This window comes from Tupaia chinensis, unplaced genomic scaffold (assembly GCF_000334495.1).
Source record: "Tupaia chinensis unplaced genomic scaffold, TupChi_1.0 Scaffold143650_1, whole genome shotgun sequence".
In the NCBI taxonomy this organism is placed as follows: domain Eukaryota; kingdom Metazoa; phylum Chordata; class Mammalia; order Scandentia; family Tupaiidae; genus Tupaia; species Tupaia belangeri.
In genome coordinates, this window is record NW_006203499.1 from 301,514 (window position 1) to 307,936 (window position 6,423).

A 6,423-nucleotide genomic window follows, 5' to 3' on the forward strand; every position below is an offset into this window, starting at 1 on the left:
CTCTGTCTGGCGAGCACATGTGCCCTTAAGTGAAAAAATCTCTCAAAAAAAAAAAAAAATCTTACCTAGACTTTTCAAAGTCAGTGCACTGGTCCTCATTCCCAGCTGGCCACATTGCTAGTGGGTCTGTAACAAGAGCCTGCCTCACCAGATTGACTCCATCTTGTTAAAAATCATTTTTTTAAAGGGGCCAGCAGGTGGCGTAGTGGTTAAGGCACTGAAGTCACATGGGTGACCATGATATGAGTCCCATACTCAATAGCTTGAAACTTGTGCTGGGCATGTGTGTGTGTGCTCCCAAAATCCAGAGAGGATAATGAAGGAGAGGGGAATGTGGCACGACCATCCCCCTGGGGGATGATTTCTTGCTCTCTGTCTCTTCAGTGGTGTGGTGATTAAGGCACTGGACTACCACATGCCAACCACAGTTCAAGTCCTAAATCTGATGACTTAATGTCTCAGTTCGTTCTCTCTCTCTCTCTCTCTGTCTTCCTCTCTTTTTCCCTATTCTTCTCAAGCTCACTTGTGTGCTCTCTCTCTCACATAAAATGCAATAATGATCATAACACTTGAGTATTTTCTCTTTCTCTCTCTGTAGGGATAGACATTCCTCTTGAGAAATGAATGAAAACGTAATAAACAAAGAAACATAATGTTGTAAATGTTCTTGAAATAATAGAAACCAAGATACTCCTCTTGTTCCTATGGATAAAAAAGTACCAGACAAAGGGCCCTTCCACAATAGCAGGTAAAAGAACTGACCAGAACACCTTGCCAACTCTGACAGTCTTTGGTAAATGTCTCACCGTAAGCTCATCCAGCATTCACTCTCTTCCCAGAGGACGTTCCTTTCCAACATTGGGGGCCTCCCTGGAACCGCTGTGCTGGCTCCCTCTTCCCCTCACCCAAGCCAATGATCTCTCGGGTCTCACCTGCTGGCAGGTCCCCCTCAAGCCGCCTCACCTGATCATCATCATCTGGCCCAGGTTGAGCTCGTAGTTGTTGACTTGAGCAATGAAGATGGCAGTCAGGGCCTCATAGAGGACAGTGCCGTCCATGTTGACGGTGGCCCCCACGGGCAGCACGAACCTGGTGATGCGGCGGTCCACACCCAGGCCCTCCTCCAAGCAGCGGAAGGTTATGGGCAGTGTCGCGGAGCTGGGGGAGAGAGTCCCAAGGGCTGAGAACGGAGAGTGACAAGGTGGGGCTGGGGCAGCAATGGGCCAGAGGAGGGCTCCCCTTGAGAACAATAATGGAGGCCACATGGGAGCTCTAGCAAGAGAAAGAGGACAGGGGTGTAACATCTGGAGGTTGATGGAAGGACATGAGAAAGGGGGCTCCTCAGGACACAAAGGATACCACCATAAGACCAGCAGATGGCATAATGGTTATGTTGCTGGACTCTCACGTAGTAGATGGTGGTTCAAGCCCTGGACCCAGTGGCTTGAAACTCACATTGGGAGAGTATGCATTCATGCCCAAGATCCCAAGAGGAGAATGGAGGAGAAGGGGTTGTGGCATGGCCAGCCCCCCGAGGGGTGATTTCCCATTTTCTGTCTGTCTCTATCTCTCTCTATCTCTCCAGGGAGCACATGTGCTCCATAACAAAAATCTCAAAAAAAAAAAGGAAAGAAAAAGAATAAGAATACCACAATGAGGACCCTTCAGGCTGAAGGTCTCTTGACCCATGTAAAGCCAAGAGCTAACAGTCACGCAATGCTCCCAGTGCTCAGCCCAGGTGAGAAGACCCCATATTCACACCTTGAGGTCTGCCTGAGTGCTCCAGGCACACTCATGCATGCCCATAACCCTGGATGGCTGATGGGGGTAGACTGCAGTGTGATGACCCTTTGAGGGTCTCTCTCTATCTCTCTCTCTCTGAGTCTCTCTCTGGTAAGTGCATGTGCCCTGTCGTAAATTAAAAAATAATAATCATTAAGAACCAGCAGGTGGCATGATGGTTACGTCACTAGACTCCTACACAGTCAACTGCGGTTCGAGTCCTGGACCCAGTGGCTTAAAACTCACACTGGGTGCATGTGCATGCATGTCCAAAATCCCAAGAGGAGGATGGAGGACAAGGAATTGTGGCATGGCTATCGCCAGGGAGTGAGTTCTCACTTTCTGTTTCTTTGTCTCTCTGGTGAGCACATACACCCTTTAGCAAAAATCTCTTTAAAATAAATAATAAAACAAATAGATAATAATGATGATGAATGAAATTAAATATTTTTTCATAATTAAACTGGGAAGGACAAAAAAGAGACTAGGAGAACGCAGGACAAATTCCAGCCCCCAGGAACCAGCAGATGGTGAGGTGGTTAAGGCACTGAACACTCCCACATGGCCAACCACAGTTCAAGTCCCGGACCTGGTGGCTTTCTCTCTCTCTCTCTCTCTATCTCTATCTCTGTCTCCCCCTGGTCGAATTAAAAATAAATGAATACATAAATGTTTTTAAAAATAATTTGGCTGTAAGTTTAAAAAAAAAAAATACAGCCCCCAGGTGCTGAGCCACCTGGAGATCTTCAAGAGCCCCTGACATTGTACAACTCAGAAGAGATATGGATGGCAGGAGAGGGCAGGACTCTCGAGAGAAGCCCATAGGGGCAAAGAATGAACCCAGGGAGGGTGCTAGGGATAGAGGCAAAGCCATACCTGGAAGAGGTGCCCATGGCAGTGATGAGTGCTTGCAGCACACCCCCAATGAAGGGGAAGGGGTTCCGGTGGGTGACGAGAAAGTAGATAAGAGGCAGGACGCCACCGGCATGGAGGAACAAGCCCACGATGACAGTCAAGGTGTACATGCCCAGCTGACCCCCCCAGCACGGCCATGTCTTCCATCTCCAGAATCTACCCAGCGATCAGGAACAGGATGCCCACAGGTGCGTACCTGGGCAAACCACACACCTGTCAGGGATCCCACATGACCTCCCCTGTGGGTCTGGAGTTGGCATCTCCAAAGCTTTGCCCATACAGAAATGTGGCCCCACCCATCATACCAACACCCTGCTTGATCTTTCTCCTACATCAACAAAGGGGTCTGGGCCCCACAAACCCCTCCTCCTGCTCATTCACAGCTCACCTGGGTAATAGGTACGTTTTTGTTGTTTAGAATGAGATTTTTGTTAAAGGGCATGTGCACTCATTGGAGACCCAGAGAGAAAGTGAGAAATCACACCCCAGGAGGAATGGCCATACCACAATCCTTACAAATGTGAAACAGAGTTGGTGACGGCCAGTAAGGGGAGTTTAGAAGGTCAGAGATAGGGAATATCTCAGAAATGTCTGGGGAAGGGGTCTGAAGATTGTGACTATATGGGGTCAAGAGGTGGACTTGAATGGGCTAGTTGAAAGAGAAACCTGATATGGTTGTATGCCTTGGTGTTGTAAGAACTTATCTATTGGGGCCAGCAGGTGCTGTAGTAGTTAAGGTGCTGGACTCCCATACAGCCAACCATGGTTCACACCCCAGACCTGGCAGCCTGAAAAACACATCAGGCAGGACTAGCAGATGGCATAATGGTTATGTCATTGGATTCCCACATAGCTGACCATGGAATTAAAGCATGACTTCGTGGGCCAGCAGGTGGCACGGTGGTTAAGGTGCTAGATTCCACATGGCTGATGACATGGTTCAAGTCTCAGCTTAAAAACATGCTGGGCACTGGGACTGGCAGTTGGTATAATGGCCATGTTGCTGGACTCCCATATAGTTGACCACGGTTCAAGTCCTGGACCTGGCGGCTTAAACTCATGCTGGGTGTGTGCGTGTGCATGCCCAAGATTCCAGGAGAAGAATGGAAGAGAAGGGATTATGGCATGACCATCCCTCCAGGGGGCGATTTCTCACTTTCCCTATTGCTATCTCTCTCTTTCAGGAGAGTGCACATACTCTACAGCAAAACTAACAAAACAAGACTGGCATCCTGTAAAAAAAAAAAAAACATGCTGGGCCCATGTGCATGCCTGCCCAAAATCCTGAAAGGAGAAAGAAATAAAGGGGAAAGGATGGCCCCTGGGGGGATGGCCATGCCGCCATCCCTTCTCCTCCATTTTCCTCTTGGGATCTTGGGCAAGCACACACACGCGCCCGGCGTGAGTTTTAAGCTACCGGGTCTGGGATGCGAACCGCAGTCAACTACATGGGAGTCCAGCGACATAGCCATTACGCTAACTGCTGGTCCCCACCCCATGTGTAATTTTTTCATAACACATATTCTCCATAAGTTTTTCAAAGAATTCTGGTACAAGAAGGCTACTGAGATAAGTGGAATGGGTCCTGTGGTCTAGAACCAGGGTCTGATTGGGACCTGGGGTTTGGCTATAAGGAGATTCCACATTGGAGGGGCGGAGTTGGGAACATGGTCTCATTCTTGCAATAGCCTCGTCCCCAAGTTCGAGTGTGGAATGCAGATGGGTCTCTGAGAGCAGCCGAGTCCTGGATGCTCACCTATGACCAGGCTGGAGACAATGAGCGGCAGCACCAGCATCTGCAGCATCCTCATGAGAAGCTCTCCAGGAAAAGAGAAGTACTTGATCTGGTGGTAGGTGAGCTTGTACGGACCCAGGGTGAAGGCCAGGCTGACTCCTAGAGTCAAAGAAAGAATTCCTGGAGTGGAGTCTAGGCCACTCAACCTCGAGCAGGGTCCATCCGCTCCCAGAGGAGTATGTGAGGGTGGGAGTGAAATAAACAGCCTGGAGAAATGTATAAATAGATATCTGTTATATTCAAACAAGGGGTGGAGGGACCAGCAGTTGGCATAATGGCTACATTGCTGGACTCCCATGTAGTTGACCACGATCGAGTCCCAGACCCAGTGGCTTAAACACACCAGCTTAAACTCACACTGGGCGCGAGTACATGCATGCCCAAGATCCCAAGAGGAGAATGGAGGAGAAGGGATTGTGGTGTGGCCATCCCCTGGGGATGTTGGGGAGGGGATTTCTCGCTTTCTGTCTCTCTGTCTCTTCTCTCTCCTGAGCGCGCACCCTATAGCAGAAATCTCTCCAAAAAAAAATAATAATAATAAATAAAATCAAAGATCATTTCTTTCTTTCTTCCTTTCTTTCTTCTTTCTTTCTTTCTTTCTTTCTTTCTTTCTTTCTTTCTTTCTTTCTTTCTTTCTTTCTTTCTTTTTTTAAACCACTCGCCAGAAAGATAGAGAGAGACAGAGAGACAGAAAGAGGAATCACTCCCCAGGGGGGACGGCCACACCACAATCCCTTCTCCTTCATTCTCCTCTCTGGATCTTGGGCATGCACGCACACATGCCCTGCGTGAGTTTTAAGCCACCAGATCCGGGACACGAACCATGGTCGACTACATAGGCATCCAGTAACATAGCCATTATGCTAACTGCTGGTCCCAAAGAAAATAATTTCTTAAAATAAAGGGAATAGAGGATATGTGTTGCAAATGAGAATGACGGGGTAGAGCTAAGAGAAGTGCCTGCTGGGAATTTCCCTGAAGCCCCCACCCTCTCAAAGACAGAGCTCACCTATGACCACCACGCTGACGGTCAGTAGGATGAAGGCGTTTCGGCGCAGGAAGCGCAGCACGTGCTCGCGGGTCATGGTCTGCAGGCGCAAGAGCGTGCGCAACGCCCTCTGCTGTAGGCTTTCCTGAAGCAGCTGCAGCCAGCCCACCAGGCCCAGCCGCTTGCCGCTCTCCCGCAGGAACAGGCTGTTACCATGACTGCTCATGGTCTATCTGCAGGGACAGGAGAGACACGGTCTGGTGAGGAACAGGACAGAAAGAAGGCATGGGGAGGTTGGGAAGGGTGGAAGGGTGGAAGGGTGGTGAGTGCTCAGAGGCAGCTCAGCAGGCAGGCAAAGGGCCACATTAATCTTGGGACAGGACGCACCTGCCCTGAGACACCTGGCACACTGCCTGAGGGTCAAGGGTCACGTCCTGGCAGGAAAGAATCAAAGTCTCCCCAATCGCTCTCCTGCATGGTTAGAAAGAAGCCCTGCAAGAAAATGACCAAAGAATGGATGTTTCGGCTATTTCCTGGCTCCAGCCCTCTCTCTATTTCACTGAGATCATCACAAGTCATTGGGACCAGCAGATGGTGTAATGGAAAAATGGTTGTGTCGCTGGACTCCCACACAGTAGACGGCTGCTCGAATCCCAGGTCCAGCAGCTTAAAACTCACGCTGGGCATGTGTGCGTGCATGCCCAAGATCCCGAGAGGAGAACAGAGGAGAAGGGATTGCGGTGTGGTCATCCTCCCCGGAGGGGGAGGAATTGTCACATTCTGTCTCTCAGTTTCTGTCTCTCTGGCAAGCGCATGCGCCCTATAGCAAAAATCTCTCAAAAAAATTTAAATTAAAATAAAACAAGTCATTGGGAGATACCCAAGCACTAAACCAAACTAACAAACCTTGGCTATATGCCAAATGTATGCAGGCACTTTGGGG

General features: G+C 49.4%; 1 pseudogene; it reads right to left on the reverse strand.

The window, feature by feature from the left end:
* The window catches only part of LOC102491012 (excitatory amino acid transporter 4-like), a 10,654-nt pseudogene extending 4,948 nt beyond the window's left edge, over positions 1 to 5,706 (reverse strand).
* Positions 5,707 to 6,423: the final 717 nt, after the last annotated feature.